This window comes from Arvicola amphibius, chromosome 8 (genome assembly GCF_903992535.2).
Source record: "Arvicola amphibius chromosome 8, mArvAmp1.2, whole genome shotgun sequence".
In the NCBI taxonomy this organism is placed as follows: domain Eukaryota; kingdom Metazoa; phylum Chordata; class Mammalia; order Rodentia; family Cricetidae; genus Arvicola; species Arvicola amphibius.
Window position 1 is genome coordinate 125019649 of NC_052054.1, and position 18659 is coordinate 125038307.

General features: G+C 38.3%; 1 protein-coding gene across 1 annotated transcript in view; it reads right to left on the reverse strand.

Moving 5' to 3' along the window:
- Positions 1–18659, reverse strand: part of Map2 (microtubule associated protein 2) — a 268877-nt gene that overhangs the window by 111260 nt on the left and 138958 nt on the right. The window contains 1 exon segment of the mRNA XM_042055511.1: positions 9008–9072. The gene's annotated coding sequence lies outside the window, so the exon portion shown is untranslated.

An 18659-nucleotide genomic window follows, 5' to 3' on the forward strand; every position in this document is an offset into this window, starting at 1 on the left:
ATCTGGAACATCTCAAATTCACCTCTAAGTTATGCCAACCCAAAGCACTTAGGCAGTGTGGGAAGAACCATTAATGTCTACATGTCGCATCTTCTTCCTTCTATTGAGTCACAAATACCTACCATTAGCAAGAATTTCTAAAACTGACAGTAACTGGAAAGAATATAGCTATTGTTCATCTTAGATATAGAGCAAGACTTTTCCAAAAAGAACCATCATTTCTTCAACTCTTAAATATTGTAAAAACTATATTTTGGTTATGAGGTGTTAAATGGACTAGCCTGGTTTTAACCAATGCCAGATGGAGATCAATGTATATCCGGCTCCTTTAATGGTCATAATCCAGAGTCATTAACACTGGGAGGGAATTTTAAGAAAGGTTAATTCAAACCATGTGAATCAGACTTAAACGGAATCCATGGAAAAAGACAATCAATTTATCCTTCTTTGTAAGGAAAAGAGGAATGAAGGGAGGAAAGGGAGAGAGACCTGTATGTGTGTATCTGTATGTATGTCTGTGTGAAAGACAGGGGCATGGGGAAGGAAGGAAGGGATAGATCAGAGGTGATACCCTGCCACTCTGAAACACTCAACCATTCAGCTGTTGAAGAAACTGAGAAGAAATGCCAAAATGACAAAGGTGTGGCATTCAGATTCTGAAAACTTTCCAGTTTCAGCTCAATTATACTGTCTATATAGAAAGGTGAGCACACACACACAGACACACACAGACACACACACACACACACACACACACACACACACCACTCTTCTCATTCCCTTTGCTCCCCCTTGGTGTATTTTGTGTAGACAGAACAGGTACAGAGGTGCCCGAGACTGTATTTTTCAAGGATCTTTCCTAAACACTCTTGGTAAAATGTGATCAATATGTTCAGTTCTTTTCATGTCAATTGAACTTGATACTTCACTGAAATTTTTTAAATTCAAGTTTCTAGGGCATTGTTTGTTCCTACTATGCTAATTAGGCATTTACTAAATTGCAAAATGAAAGTTGACATGGCATGCTGGTCTAGAGACCTTGACATGGAATGCTGGTCTAGAGACCTTGACATGGAATGCTGGTCTAGAGACCTTGACATGGAATGCTGGTCTAGAGACCTTGACATGGAATGCTGGTCTAGAGACCTTGACATGGAATGCTGGTCTAGAGACCTTGACATGGAATGCTGGTCTAGAGACCTTGACATGGCATGCTGGTCTAGAGACCTTGACATGGAATGCTAGTCTAGAGGCCTTGACATGGAATGCTAGTCTAGAGACCTTGACATGGCATGCTGGTCTAGAGACCTTGACTAGGAATGCTGGTCTAGAGACCTTGACATGGAATGCTGGTCTAGAGACCTTGACATGGAATGCTAGTCTAGAGACCTTGACATTGAATGCTGGTCTAGAGACCTTGACATGGAATACTGGTCTAGAGACCTTGACATGGAATGCTGGTCTAGAGGCCTTGACATGGCATGCTAGTCTAGAGACCTTGACATGGCATGCTAGCCTAGAGGCCTTTACATGGCATGCTTACCAATAAAATTTGTTCTGTAGAAAAAATGTTAAATGCTAATAAACAGTACCACTGATGTTCGACACACATTTAAGCTATTCTTCCCTTATTAGGGAAGTATCCTTATTTATCTGATGGCTCATTTTTTTCTAGATATTTTAAAGTTCTCATACATGGTTTGGAAAGATTCAGAAAAGTCAGTTTTCCTGATTTCTGATACTAAAAGGGAAACTCAGTTATAACCCAGCAATGGCGATGAGAAGCCAGTATTCCTCCTGACAGTGTCCCAAGATTTTTTTAAAATGTTATATAGTTTATGTGTATGTATTTTGCCCACATACGTTTATATGCATTGTGTGTGCAGGAACCCAGAGTGGCCAGACGAGGGCACCTTCACCTTTAAGTGCAGTAACAGGTGATGTGAGTTGCCATGTGGCTGCTGGGGCAGAAGTGGGGCATCTCCAAGAGCACTGGACTCTAACTACTGAGCCATCTCCCAGCCCCATGTGCCTAAGTTTCCTATGCATACTTAGGCACTCAAGACACTCAGCTGTTTACACATGCATCTCCCTGTAACAATCTGACGAACTCCTCAAAGGAATACAGTTCAACCAACAAAATGGTCCGCCAGGGAGAAACTGTCTGAGTGTGAGTCGGAGGATCGTCCCTTAAATCAGATACTAGTCTCAACAGTTTGATGCAGCCCTAGATGATTCACCCAAAGGTCACATTAAGATGTGGGTGGAAAATGACATGATGCCGGGTCTGGGAGTTTTGCATAAAGAGGATGAAATATGGCAAGGGCCTAGTAGATACTGGGCTCACTCTATAGACCATCGATCTCAGCCTTTTTAGTGCTGTGACCCTTTAATACAGTTCCTCATATTGAGGTGACCCCAAGTCATAAATTATTTCATTGCTACTCTATAACCCTAATTGATGTTACAAATTATAATGTAAATATCTGATATGCAGGATATCTGATATGAGACCCCTGTGAAAGGGTCGTTTGACACCCCTTCCCAGTGGGGTCCAGACCCACAGGCTGAGAACCTCTGTTCTAGGCAGAAAAGAGGGTCAAATAACTTAGGATGCAGGAACAGAGAACTGCAGCTCAGAAGCTTGCCCAGGGTTATATAGATTCACATTCCCAAACCTGAGCCACAAGAATTCATTATGTTGTAATAAGCAGAGACTATGGGCCGAAAGAATGAAATGCCAAGGGCTCATTATGGCTGGTTTAATGGATCATTCGCAAAGTAACTGGCTGTAATGACAAAATCTCAGGAGTAAAAAGAGGCAATTCTCCCTTACTTTAGAGAAGCTTGCTGCATAAAAACAAGGGCTCACACTGGATATGCTCTTAACAGTGGCTCTAATCATTTCTATTTTGGGGGGGGGAGGTCATTTGCCTTCTAACCTCTCACTAATGAAAGTGTTTGTCCAAATACAGAACCTCAGAACCCCTTCTGGCCTTAGCGTTCAGATTCTGAATTTCATCATGGTCCCTTCCCTTCACCTCTGCTTTAAGGTTGCAGAGGTAAATCTCCTAGCATCTTCTCTGTCCCGCTTCGGACTTATTCTCTGTGCAGTGGTCATGGCAACAGCGTATGACATTTACTTGTGAACCCACAGGTTATCTCCTCCTCTAGGAAGAAATCGCCATAAGGCCAGGGAAAGAACATTGAATCCAGAGTGCAAAAAGTATTCATTGGTTGAGTGAGTGAATTTGTCTCCAGGTTAGAAAAAAGTCCAGACATCATTTCTTTCCCACAAGAATTCCCCACTTTTGTTTCATTTTGCTCGAGTCTGTAGAATCTTGCTACCCAGCTCCAAACTCTTATCTCCACTCTCCCCATTTCATTAGGACCTTGTTCAATAGACATATTCTTTTTCTGCTTATATATGCGACCACCCCTTTCTGTCTGCTTAATCCTATTCTTGAGGTTTCTCATGTACCAAAAGCCCACTGAGTTCCATCATTGCTTCCTTGCCTTCCTCTGACTGAATCTTGCTTTCCTCTGAATCCTTAGTGTATTAAGCATATTTTCATATTATTTACTTTATAAAATCTTGTATCTGTTCTGTAATTCGACTTGTCTGTAGCCTGGCTTAGATTCAAAACTAAAGTATGTATAACTATCAGGGTCTCCATTTCTTCGTTCATAAAGTACATGAACTATACCAGAGTTACAATGAAAATGTCTGCCACAAGCTAGCATATGGCATTAACAGAGTCTCAGATACTGTGTTCCAGGGCAAACCAGAGCCACATTTGAACCGAGCATATTTTACCTGGTAAAGGATTTAACAATATAGACTGTGATTTAGGTTTTTGGTAGCATCCATTGGAAATCACCTGAGCTGTGGGGGCGAGGAACAAATGATTCCACTGCAGTTTAATGATGACCCTGACAAACTGGGGAAACCATGGTAAACAAAGTTAATCAATGTGTGTCAGAAAGTTATGCAAGTGATCATGATGAATGGGAAAAGGACAAAATTCAATTATGTATTCCCCAGTCCTGATTATGTGAATTTAAATGCAATAGAATGAACAAAAAGAAGACAAAATATTCATTATAGCCACTATATTATGATACGTTGTAAAAGCAGGAATGAGCACCATTTTCTTATATAATGTGTAGATGTACAAAGTTTTATAAAATGTAGATTGATTGAAATATCTTATTCATTAATTTTCTGAAGGATCCAAGTATTAGTTTTGCTTTCTAACATATGTGCTATATTCCTCTTGGTTATTTATTATTTATTTATTTGTTCTTCTAATTCTTCATTCTATGTTCCCAATTCCTGTCTTATTCCGTGTCTATAAGGAGCATGCTGTTACACATCTTCTCGTTGGTTCTGCTCTCACCCCTTTTCTCGGTAGCATCACCCACATTCTCCAACCTTTCTTCCTCTATCTTATATCTGTGTCCTCTGCCATCTCCCAGCCCAGTCCACTCACGCGTCCATATCAAGCGCAGCCCACCCTTCATGCCCCCGTACACATATTGCCATCTTTTAACACACCCTCTCCCACTCACTTAGTACTAACTGGCTATGCGTCTTCTATAACTCCAGGATCAACAAAGAGATAACTCCTTTCTGCAAGTGGCTCTCAGACACCTGTCTCTAAATCTCTTTTAAACTTTGAAGTCACCTGTGAACCATTCTTCTGCCCTTTATTTCTGCCAGCAGTCAATCAGTTGCTGCATCTGAATGTGTTTCGGGACTCAGAAGCATCTTTCACTTTCACACCCATTTTTCATATCTACAACCAATGCTCTTTGTCCTTTCATCCCTCTATGACACTGTCTAAAATGATGCTCCACGCAACATGCTTACTTCAACTGTCTTACACAGAGCTGCAAGATAAATCATCTGAAAATAACTCTGGCCATAGCTATCTTCTGTTTATAAATATCTTCCTGTTGAATAAGAATAAAACCACACAAATACAAAGCAAAAAATAAAAACTCAATGTATTATTTAAAAACTTTTTCAACTAAATGCCATTTTTATTTTGCTATTCAATGGGGGTAATGGTATAGGCTCGTATTAGTCATGTACTTGTCAACTCTTTGTTTCTAAGAGTCCCCTTGCTCTATCTATGGTCTAGGACATATGAGATCCATCTGTGCTCCCAAGGCTTGGCCAGTTCCTTCACTGCTGATGTTAATTTTTGTTTTGTTTTATTGAAGTTCCTCCTATGCAGATTCCCCTTGACCACTCTTGTTCATCTCTGGATTTCACCACAACTGTCTCGTGTATAAATTCCATACACTGAAGTCCCTGAGGAAATTATATGCCTGGTATGGTACAATCAATGCCCTTTGGACCTTTTTTTTCCTCTATGGCAGCATCTGAAAAGATGTTTTGTGCTGCCCTGTCCTGCTTCTACTGCACCAGTTAACCTCGGGAACTATTCCATTGAAGCCACTCTTTCATAAGAAGAGGGTCTCAATACACGCCACATATCTCTTATTACCTGGTGATTTTTATGGGTAACTTTTTTTTTGAGTTTGAATATTTTTCACAATGTTCATGACACAAATTTCCACCTTATTTATTTCAGACACTCAAACCTTTTGTGATTATTTCAACTTTAAAAGTCTTTACAAAATATTATATGAGTTGTATTTTGCTCTTGAATTTGCTAATTTTAACACACAGATTATACAACTAATTATAAAACCCCATGAAATGAAAAGTAAAATGAATTGTTAATTGACTTATAAACCTATAAGTTTATCTGACAGCCTTCTAAGATATTGTATGAAATTAAATATATTATATAAGATGTATGAAAACATGAGTATTATATATGCTTGATATATAAGAACTTGAATGATGTAACTACTTGAAGACACACTTCTATTACATGTAAATGAGAACCTGCAAAGTATACTGTTTTGCTCATACTGTAGCCTTGTATTATCTACATAAATATAATATTAAGGAAATAACTATGTACAAAAGAATCTACTAGAAAAATTTAATATTTGTGAGTGTCTCTGAGGCTTGGGTCCAGACATGGTGATTACACAGCTGGAGTCTCAGCTCACTCATCTGTGAAATGGAGACTGTGCCCGCTTCTGAGAATTACAGGGTTAAATGGGATACCACATGCTAGGAGCAGGATAGTTTACAATAACAAATCATCGTTCTAATTAGCAAAAGCAAATGACAATAACAAATGGCATTCTCAAAAATTATTATGACTCTAAAAGTTTCTTTACAGCGACTTATGTCTATAGAATGAAAACCTATGCATTTTTTTTTTTTTTTTTTTGGTTTTTGCTTTTAGAGACAGCGTCTAAATATATAGTGACCTGGAACTGGTGATCCTCCTGCCTCAGTCTCCGAAATGCTGAGATTGCAGAACTGCCCCCATTCCTGCTTATATCATCTACTCTTCAGTGTTCTCTTGCTCATAGATTATTATTTCTAGCATGGTCTGTGCAGAGAAGTCTAGCGACGGAGTTCTCTGCCCCTCTGCTACTGCAGAAGCTTGGCAGGGGACCCGAAGTGCAGTTAGCAGAGTGGATCCTGGGAGTACTGTGTGGGAGGCGCCCATAGCAAAGCCAGGCTGCAGCTTGTCTTTTTTTATCTTTCTGATGAAACTGAATTTTTTTCTACTTTAACTGAAATCCAGAAAAATCATTCCCACATAGCCTGAAGGAATTTTAACACAGCTTTGTTCTTCCTCTCAAGGCATTCATCTAATAATCAGTGGCTAGGAACTGGGATGTGACTCAGTGGTAGAGCCAATGCCTACAACTTATGGGGTTCCGCATTAAAACATCAGCACTGCGAACATTAATAATTAATAATTCTAGGTAACTAAACCCCAAAATATCAAATTTCTATTCTTAAGGTGTAATCGCATAAAAAAAAACAAAAGAGAAATAAATTCTTTACAAATTAAGTAATTAAATAAGTAAATATTAACGGAACTGTTGTGGTCCAGTCACTATTTTATGTGTTAAAAATAATATTACTGGGAGAAAATTCAGTAAAGAAGTTAAGAACTGTGCAGACAATACCGATTAGTCACCATGGCCCTGAGACCTCACTAACAGCTATTTTAACCAGCTGCTGCTTATTACAGATCCATCATCATCCCCACTAGATGATTCCAAAATGGCCCTGGAAGAGGAGGCAACAGGGTCCTCTTGGTGGTCATGTGCCACCTTTTCAAAGCCTCGACAAACTGCAATGGAGTGGAACAGTTCACACTGACAGGGATAGCAGACTTTATATCGAATAGGATAAAGATAAGTTTACCTTCTTCAACTAGCACAGACACCCCAAAGCTTAAATACAAGTGTCTGATAAGTCGGAAAGCTAAGAATCAGACCACGTGGGAGATGTGTGTGTGTGTGTGTGTGTGTGTGTGTGTGTGTGTGTGCGCGCGCGCGCGCACGTTTGTGTGTTCTACATGGATTTGGTCAGATAAAAAATAACAGATAATTTTCACCAAACACGAAATATTTTCATCTCTTCAAAGTAAAACCTCAAAAAAGAACGATGTCTACAGTTTTACAACATCCGGGGGAATGACGAGTCTTCTCTCAGGCTTACCTATGCGATCATACTGAATGATTTCCGAGACAAAAAACTGCATAATCATTTCAGCCGTTTGTAAGACCAGTCTACTGGAATGAATGCAGTATCTGAAATCACGTAGCATCATTTTTTGAGAACACACTAATTTATTAAAAACAAACTCATTCTCCTGTCCAAAAATCCTCTGTGGCTCAGCCTACGCTTTGGACAGTGTCACCTGCCTCTCCCCTCTCTTGCACGGGGACTGCCCACAGAAGCCAGGCTCTGCCTCTCCCCTCTCTTGCACGGGGACTGCCCACAGAAGCCAGGCTCTTCAGCAGTGCTTGTGGAATGAATAAATTAAGTCACTTGTGATTACACATCGCAGAGAAAATTAACCGAGGACAATGCACTAGTCTCCCTCAGCTGCTGCAAATCTTTGCATTCATGGTGCACACATACTGTTTGACATTTCAGTCTTAGGGCGGTTGTCTCAACCATTGGTAAATTATATTTTTTAAAAGCTAAACATTCTGTATGAAATATCTTAAACTTGGAGTCATAAAGGGAAACGCCATAGATGCTAAGAGAAGGTTTGGGGGTGGTATCCGTCTCATCTCAGGAAGGCAGAAAATGTCTTCCATTTTTTAAAAAGGCAAATGACTACTATATAGGATTTCTGGACAAGAACATATGCTAAACTCAAAAATAATGCTAAAAAATTAAAGAGTGGACAGTATTCATAATTTCCCTTCAAAATAAATATACATTCTGATGCTAAATATAAAAATTAGTATTTTTCATGTAAGGCATAAGGCCCAGATCTATTATTTCTGAATAAAGCATATGATACTAAATTCTGGTAAGAATTGACCATCTTTGACTTTAATAATATCCCTTGTTATACACTAAAACATTAGTAAAGAAATTTTATTCAATATTTTACTCACAAAATCTAACAACACTGAGTCACCCCTGGGCTTTCGTTACCAGTGCTCACATCCCATCTACAAAGAGTGAACCATCTTATTTAGAATGTTAAAAAAAAGTGGATCTACAGAAAATCGTCAGTTAAAATCATTTTTAACACATTTCTTTTAAATTCAAAAGAATACATTTTTTGTGATACAGAATTTCAGACATTTTGTTAATTGTCACAATAATAAAATTCAGACGTTACAAATGAGCTAAACATGGTGATATTTCTTAATAATTTGCAACATAGACAAAAGGCATATTTTTATAGATGCTTTCTATTTAAAATAGACTTGGTTGGTGGATTAATCTGCATAAGAAATTCCATATCTTTTAGACAATGATCAGCTCGGGCTCTTGGATAAAAGACCAACCATAAAGATAAACCTAAATAAAAACATTTCAGTTCTTTCTCAATATCCCCTCATTTAAGCATCCAAATAAAACATGCAGTACCTTTTAATTTTCTGATTGACTGACTCCCAATCAGTGCTTCCTCTCTTAGAGACAAGCTGAAGACTCTGAAGAAAAAAAAAAACAAAAGAAAACACATATATACATATAGGCTTGTCACCTAAATATTAGAAATCGGAACTCACCAATAAGTCCATTCGTCCCTCATATCCAGATAATAAATTTACCACTTGGAGTCTATATACAACAAATGCAGCGCTTCAATATTAAGCTCAATAATGGATTTAAAACACGGTAATCCAAGACCACATAAAGCAGATCCTTTGCATAGTGGATTAAAAATAAAGGGAAATAGATCGTAAAAGCCTTAAAGCATTACCAGTGTGTATGCAGCAATGTCCCCCTGAAGCGAGTCCTTTGGAACTGCTGCAGAGCCCTCCTCCAAGAACACTCCCTCTCGCTCCAGACAGACGCAGTCTGAAAGCCACCAGCTCCTGTCTGTGTGTGCCGGGGAAAGGGAAGCTGCAAATTAAAAAAAGTCCCCGCAGTGGCGGAAAGGAAAATAAGGCAAATAGGAGAGGGAGAGAGAGCTCACTAGGCTCGGAATTTTCGAGAAGGATGACGAGACACTCAGCTCCGCCATCATTCACTGACAATAGGATGGTGCCCTGGCTTAGGATTTAGCGGTTTGCCACGGGGACTTTTGGTACCAAATGCCTGACAGGCATTTTAATTGCCTCCATCCAAGTGTGTCCCCAGGAGTCTAGTCTGTAAGCCTATGAAAGTCATCATCTGGCCTCCTTTGTGTTTTTTACACACACACACACACACACACACACACACACACACACACACACACACAGAGGGGGGGGGAGTTTAGGTTTTCAGGCATATAGGATTACAAGCGAGTTAAGCTACACCAGCTGGGCATAAGTAAATGATTGTTTAAGGGAAATTTATTATCTATATGAGGGATATTAAGGATTCTTTTAGGTTTTGTCATGGAAAGATGAATACAATATTTTAAAACTACTCATATTGCTTATTCATGTTCCAAAATAAAGCACTATTAAAAAATGTATATATTGGTATATAAATCCTACAGAAAATTTTATGGCTTTGAAATTGTGATAATTACCCACTTGGCAATGTTTCTCTTACAGGGCTTGCCATGTGATATCTGTGTGCAGTCATTTTTTTTTCTGATTTCATACAAAGGGAGGTGGCAGCCAGTTTGAGTGCGGACCTTTGCAGTCCCTGAGGTGAGGGCCAATACATGGAGTTCAGTGTTTGGCATAATCAGTCACCCCTTCAATGGTAGCCACTGCAATTCACAATTAAATATCCCTGTTATACAGTGCCTCTGGGGGGGGGGGGTGGGCTTAACTGTAGAGTAATTCTCCACATGTATTATCCTGGAGAAAATGTTAATGAATGAATTGGTAAAGCATTGTTAGAACCCTGCACCAGAAAATGGAGTGAATTTGCTGTGTACCAAGAGGGGCAGCTGCAGAGAAGGTTGCTGAGAGGAAGCATCACCATGGTTACCGGAAACAAAAAGTAAGGAGAGAGAGAAAAAAAAAATAAGGTGATGCTGAGCAAGAGAGAACAAGACCACAGTGGAGGAAATCTGGAGACAAAGAGCACAGTTCCTTTTCCTCTTTCCAAAGAGCTTGGTTTCTGACAGTTTTGTGTTGTATTTTGAATTCACTAAGATGTTTTTCATTTCCTTCTGCTGCGCTCTTCACCATTTTTATCACTCACAAATCTTGCTTTCATAATTTTTTCTTTTCTTTTATTACTTTAACAAAATACCAACCGAAATTCCCACTCCCTCCCCTCCTCCCACTCCCCTCCCACTCCCTTCACACAGCCTCAAACCCCACCCCCTCCAATCCTAAGAGAGGGCAATGCATCCCATAAATATTTGTTTTTATTCTTTTCTATCAGATCGATCCATCCATATCTGAACCCCCAGAAACCACCCAGCCCCACCCCAATACCCTTTGTTTTCTAGATGAGGAAGTAGAGGCCCAAGGCCTGCTACCAAACCAAATTCCCAGGCAGAAGCAGCAGGCTGGCTTCCCCATTGTCCCTTCTCATCAAGGGACTTTCTTTCTCTCCTCTCCTTCTATGCTGTTTGCAGGAAAAACTGAATCCAGTAAAATCCCTTGTCTTTGATTGTCTAAACCTTTGATTTGCCAAAGCAACAATCTTCCCCTTTGAGACACACTGCAATCATCCTGAGAACTAGGTTTTCTTAAAGTCTGTGCTGGACTGTGTGAGGCCACAGAATCTTGGTGATTATATCAACAGCATTTCTTTCTTTCTTTTTTCTAGTCTGCCCATTGCAGATCTATCTTGTTGGTCCAGCTTACTCATCACATCCTAGGCCTTCTGATATTCTGGACATCATTATTTTTGCAAGCATAAAAATGGATAATCAAAATGAGCCAGAATTCCTCGGGTTCCTCCTAGATATGACAATATAAATCTTGCTGGAGTCACCTAAAACAAAGAAGCTGGAAAACTGGGAGTCCTGGTGTTGTGTGTGAGTGTGTGTGTGTGTGTGTGTGTGTGTGTGTGTGTGTGTGTGTGTGTTTGCATGTAGTAGAGGTATCACTCAAAATTAGTCACTAGAGGATGCAATATTTACTGAAATCTAATTTTTAAACTACTTAGTACAAATTGTAGCTAGGTTTTGACCTTGGTGTATTTCTGTTTATATACTGTATTTTTTTTTAATAGTTTCTTTTCTGGAGGTTTAGCTCACTGGTAGAACTTGTGTTTAGCATGCAAAAGGCCATGAACAACTTTTTCTCTCTCTCTCTCTCTCTCTCTCTCTCTCTCTCTCTCTCTCTCTCTCTCATTAGTTTAGTCAATTCACCTAAAGATGGATAGTCATGCTGATTTCCTAAGTATGTACAATGCACAGATGACACCACCATCCTCTTTCCACTCTACCTTAGCTCAGCTACAAAATGAAGAAATCACATAAAATATATACATTGTCATAGATACTATGAAAGAGAGCTTATGTTTTAGTAAATCCTCTCCACTAGCTAGTATTTCTCTCACTACCATCTCTTGTGTCTTTTAAAATATAATCTCTCCAAAATGCCTATTTTATTTTTCACCAGAGGTTTTGGAAGTGATTTTAGGGTGATTTCTCAAAGCCTATGAATCATAAAGGCCTGGCAAGACATCCCCAATGGCGCAAAAACATTTTTATTTGGGGGTAACCAATGACTGTTTAATTGGACTTAAGGACTGCTCCATAGGAAGGAATCCATCTCTGCTACTGTATGCAACCCAAGCCAGCTACCCACGGCAGGAGAGTCATAGACCCTAGAGGAGAATCTATGAGTGCCATTACCCTAAACTAGTTTAACTTCTGTCTGTGGTTCTCACCACTCATCCAAGGACCTTCCACCTCAGCAGATAGCAGCATTACCAAGATCCAGAACTGATGAAAACACAGAGAATAAATGACTATGAGGTGCCCAGTCACAACTGGTAATCTACACTGCAACCTTCTGCTCAAGGCTCAAGGAACATTGTAAAAGAGGGCTAGAAAGACTAAGTGCCAGGAAATCTGCTGAGTGATGGTGTTACCTCTCTCCTCCTGGACACCACAAAGTGGCAGGAATTATGAGGTCACATAATAATGTTTCCTAAACAAGATGTGAATAATGACGGCACCCTTTCACATGCCAATGTGGCTGGAGTAAGTTTCACTGGGCCCGAGATAAAGAACTATGGTCAAGTAATGATAGCTGAGAGACTGAGAATCATTTTTTTCCCCAAGGAAGACCCCTGGTTGGTTATTCAATCTAAAGTAGTTATCCCTAAAGACATGTACATGTGAACAGCACTGGATGGACTGGGTAAATTCTCTCCTCTTTCCTCTCTCCTCTCTTCCTCCTTCCCTTTCTCTCTCCCTCTCCCTCTCTCTGTGAGTGTGTGTATAATAATACAATAATAAAGAAGAGTTCATGAATTTGAGTGGGAGTGGTAGAAAACATGGGTGGAGTAGGAGGTATAGTGAGAATGCTGTATATACAATTCTTATGTATGAGAAATATCATTTAATAGATCAATATGAAAATTACATTAATGGATAAATTAAACTGTTCAAATACAAGAAATGTCACTGTTGTCCCTATTCTTTACATTAGGCATTCTATGTGAATATCATATTTTACTTTAATCTCCATAAATCAGTATTATGATTTATATTGTAGACTTAAAATTTATTTAAAATAGAGATTTGTTTTCTACTTTTGTTGAATTCTGAGAAGTACCTAGTGATAGACTACACGCTCTTAAATGACCAGCAAGGGCTTGTCTTCTGCTAGCATTAAAATACACTACATGTTGCTTTTTAATCAAAATTATCATAACAGTTAATGAAGGTTACCTCAGGGACAAAATACCTTGAAATTTTTTAAACTGGACTATAGCTGAGCATGGTCGTACATGCCTGTGTTCCCTAGAATTCAGAAAGAAAAGTAAGACCTAGATGAAAGCCCAAGGCCAGACTAAATTACAGTATGAGACGTTGTTTCAGAACAAATAAGGCCATAAATAATGCAATTTTTACTTTAAAAAATAATAGAAATAATATCTCACCTAGCCATCTTGATTTTGCTATTCTAAATGATAAGCAGATGTATACGTATTTTTGCAAAGTATCATAATACCAGAGTCTGCTTAATATTATCTTTCCATATTTACCACAAGCTTTTTTCCTTCTGCCAAATTGGTTCACATAAAATATTATTGTGGTTAAACAGTCAAGAAAAGGAAGATGGAAGGAAGGAAAGAAGACAAGGGCAACAAAGAGAAAAATTGTCAGAATCATCACATCCTGAATTATATAGAGAAGATAAATCCAATTACTTCTACTTATAAGACAGAACTGTCAGATGGGTCAGCCTAATACCAGGAGAAACTATACAAGTATGCAAGATTGAGTAGAAATGTTTCTTATCTTTATGGTAACTTCCAGAAAATTTGAGATACAGAAACAATCCAAGTGTCAGATGCCGAACGAATAGCCAAAAAAAAAAAAAAAAAAAAAAAAAGAAAAAAAAATGCATGTGCTGGAAATGATTCTGATCAAAAATACCTATTATTTTTAATATTATTAATCCTAAAATAAAAAACACAGGATATTGTTATTTGCTACAACAAGCATGAGCCTGAAGCTTAAAATAAATGAGTCAGACACAGAAAGAAAAATATTGTTATGATCTTATTTATATGTGGAGCAAGCAGAACACCAATGTAGATAAAATAGAATAATAGGAGATCTTTGCAGGACCAAGTCCAAGCCATGGACCTCTGCAGGAGTGGACCAAGGCCAGGGACATTTATGGAAACAGGACTGAGTCAGCAACCTAGGCCAGAGCAGGCCTGAGACAGCAAACTCACAAGACCAGGTACAAGGGAGCAACCGCTGAGGGAGAAGGCTGGGACCAGAGCCTTCTGCTGGTCCGGGTGTGAGATTCTGGGACCTCGAAGGAAGTAAGCTTTAGCCAGGACCTCTGCAGGTCCAGGCATGAGATTGATACCTCTGAGGGAGTAGGCAGGAACCAGAGACCTCTGTGGGAGTAGATCTGAGCCAGGACCTCTGCCAGAGCAGCCAAGGTAGCAACCTCAGCAGAAAGAGCCTCAAGCAAGCAATCTCTGTGAGTGCAGGTCCGAATGACCCCTGGTATTGCAGACCAAATCCCAGGAGTGCCAAGCAACCCCCAGGAACATGGAGTGACCAAAAGGGTGACTGGAAATGTGGCCCTGACTATACCACACGGAGCAATCATCTGAGCCTTAGATCCACTGGCACGTGGAAGATTGGTCACCAGAGTCACAGACAGCCCTAACTACACTAATCAGAGGAGAAGATGGGTAGACAATGTAAGAACACATGCAATACCACAAAGAGCAACACAATACCAGTAAACACTAGTGATCCTATAACAGCAAGACTCGAACAACCAAATATAGATGAAGCAGAAGAAAATGACCTAAAAAATTACCTTAAGAGAATGTTTGAGGCCCTTAAAGAGGAAATGAAAAATTCCCTCAAGGAAATTAAGGAAAGACCAACAAAAAATGAAAGATATCAACAAATCCTTTAAAGAAAACCAAGAAAAAGCAACTAATATTTGAAATATTAAATATATGAAAGAAACTAATCAAGACTTGAAAACTGAAATAGAGACAATAAAGAAAACGCAAGCCATGGGAACTATAGAAACAAAAATTAAAGAAAATGGTCAGGAACCACCATCACAAGCATAAACAGCAGAATACAAAAGATGAAAGAGAGAATCTCAAGCATTGAAGATACAATATAGGAAATATTCTCATCAGTCAAAGAAAACAGTAAAACATAACACAAAATATCCAGGAAATATGGGACGCCATGAAAAGGCCAAACCTAAGAATAATAAGTATATAAAAAAGGATAATAAGTATAGAAGGAGAAGTTCAACTCAAAAGCACAGAAAATATATTTAACAAAATCATAGAATTAAACTTTTCCAGCGTAAAAAAAAAGATATGCCTATGAAGATACAAGAAGCTTACAGAGCACCAAATAGAGTGGATCAAAAAAAAGTTCCCATTTCACATAATAATCAAAACACTAAACATACAGAGTAAAGAAAGAATATTAAGAGCTGCAAAGGAAAAATGCCAAGTAACATATAAAGGCAGCCCTATCAAAATTACACCTGACTTCTCAATGGAAACAATGAAAACCAGAAAGTCCCTGTCAAGCATTATGCAAAAATTAAGAGACCATAGTTGCCAGCCCAGACTACTATACCCAGCTAAACTTTCAATTACCACAGAAGGACAAAACAAAATATTCCATGACAAAACCAGATTTAACAAATACTTTGCCATAAACCCAGCCCTACACAAAGTACTAGCAGGAAAACTCTAATCCAAGGAAGTTGGCTACATCAACAAAATCACAATTGATGATCTCACAGCAGTAAATCCCAAACAAGGGAAAAAAACACACAAAATAACATCACCAACAATGAAAACTAAATTAACAGCAGATAGTTATCACTGGTTATTATCCCTCAATATAAATGGACTCAACTCACGTACAAAAAGACACAAGTTAACAGATTAGATATGAAAACAGAATCCATCCTTCTGTTGCATACAAGAAACACACCTCAACCTCAAAGACAGACATCACCTCAGAGTAAAGGGTTGGGAAATTTTTTTCCAATCAAATGGACCTAAGAAACAAGCTGGTGTAGCTATCCTAATATCTAACAAAATAGACTTCAAACTAAAATCAATCAAAAGAGACAAAGAAGGACATTTCATATCAGTCACAGGAAAAAAATCTATCAAGAGGAAATCTCAATGCTGAACATCTATGCCCCACATACGAGGGCACCATCACAAGTAAAAGGAACACTTCTAAAGCTTAAATCATAATTAAACCACACACTGATAATAGTGGGAAACTTCAACTACACTCTCACCACTGAACAAGTCTGTCAGACAAAAAATTTAACAGAATAATAAGGGAACTAACACATATTATGACTCAAATGGACTTAACAGACATCTGTAGAATATTCCATTCAAACAGGTTCTCAGCACCTCATGGAACCTGCTCAAAATTGACCATATACTAAGTAACAAAACAAACCTCAATAAATACAAAAAATTGAATAACCCTATATATCTTATTGGATCACCATGGCTTAAAATTAGAATTCAACAGCAACACTAATTCCAGAAAGCCCACAAACACATGGAAATTAAACAATGCTCACCTGAAGCATCAATAGGTCAAGGAAGTAATAAAGAGAGAAATTAAAGACTTCCTAAAATTAAAAGAAAATGACAGCACAACATACCCAAATTTATGGGACACAATGATAGCAGGGTTAGGAGTAAAGTTCATAGCACTAAATGCCTACATAAAGAAGCTGGAAAAAATCCCACACTAGTGAATTAACAGAACATTTGAAATATTTAGAACAAAAAGAAGCAAACTCACCTTAGAGAAGTAGATGGCAGGAAATAGTCAAATTGAGAGCTGAAATCAACAAAATAGAAACAAAGAAAACAATACAAAGAATCAATCAGACAAAGAGATGATTCTTTGAGAAAATCAACAAAATAGACAAACCATTATCCAAACTAACCAAAAGGCAGAGAGAGAATATCCAAATTAACAAAATCAGAAATGAAAAGGGGGACATACCAACAGATATGGAAGAAATCCACATAATCATTAGGTCATATTTCAAAAACCTGTACTCTAGAAAATTAAAAAAATTAAAGGAAATGGACAACTTTCTAGATAAATATCACTTACCTAAATTAAATCAATACCACATAAGTAAATTAAATAGACCTATAACTGCTAAAGAAATAGAAACAGTCATCAAAAGTCTCCCAACCAAAAAAAGCCCAGGACCAGATAGTTTCAGCTCAGAATTCTACAAGATTTTCAAAGAAGACTTAGTACCAATACTCCTCAAATTGTTCCACACAAAAGAAACAGAAGAGACATTGCCAAACTCTTTTTATGAGGCTACAATTACCCTGATACCCAAACCACAGAAAGAAAATACTAGGAAAGATAATTACAGACCAATCTCACTCATGAACATTGATGCAAAGATACTCAAAATATTGGCAAATCGAATTCAAGAACACATCAGAAGCATCATCCACCATGATGATGTTGGCTTCATCCCAGATATGCAGGGATGGTTCAACATATACAGATCTGTCAACATAATCCACCATATAAACAAACTGAAAAATAAAAATCAAATGATTATTTCATTAGATGCTGAAAAAGCTTCAACAAAATACAACATTCCTTTATGATAAAGGTCTTGGAGAGAGCAGGGATTCGAGGAACATACCTAAATATAATAAAAGCAATATACAGCGAGCCAACAGCCAACATCAAACTAAATGGAGAAACTCACAGCAATCCCATTGAAGTTAGGAACAAGACAAGGTTGCCCACTCTCTCCACATCTATTCAATATAGTTCTTGAAGTCCTAGCTAGAGCAATAAGACAACAAAAGGAGATCAAGGGGACACAAATCGGAAAAAAAGAAGTCAAACTCCCACTATTAGCTGATGCTATGAAAACTCTCAATAGAGGAATCTAAAATGGCTGACAGACATTTAAGGAAATGCTCAACATCTTTGACCATCAGAGAAATGCAAATCAAAACAAGTCTAAGATTCTATCTTACACCTGTAAAAATGGCCAAGATCAAAAATATCAATGACAGCTTATGCTGGAGAGGATGTAGGGTAAAGGATGTTGCGTTGATGGTACAACCCCTTTGGATGTCAGTGTGGTGATTTCTCAGAAAATTGGGAAACAACCTTCTTCAAGACCCAGCAATACCACTTTTGGGTATATACCCAAAGGATGCTCTATCATACCACAAAGACATGTGCTCAACTATGTTCATAGCAGTATTGTTTGTGATAGCCAGAACTTGGAAAAACCCTAAATGCCCCTCGACTGATGAATGGATAAGGAAAATGTGGTACATTTGCACAATGGAGTACTACACAGCAGAAAAAATAATATCATCTTGAAATTTGCAGACAAATGGATGGATCTAGAAAACATCATATTGAGTGATGTAACCGAGACCCAGTTAGACAAATATA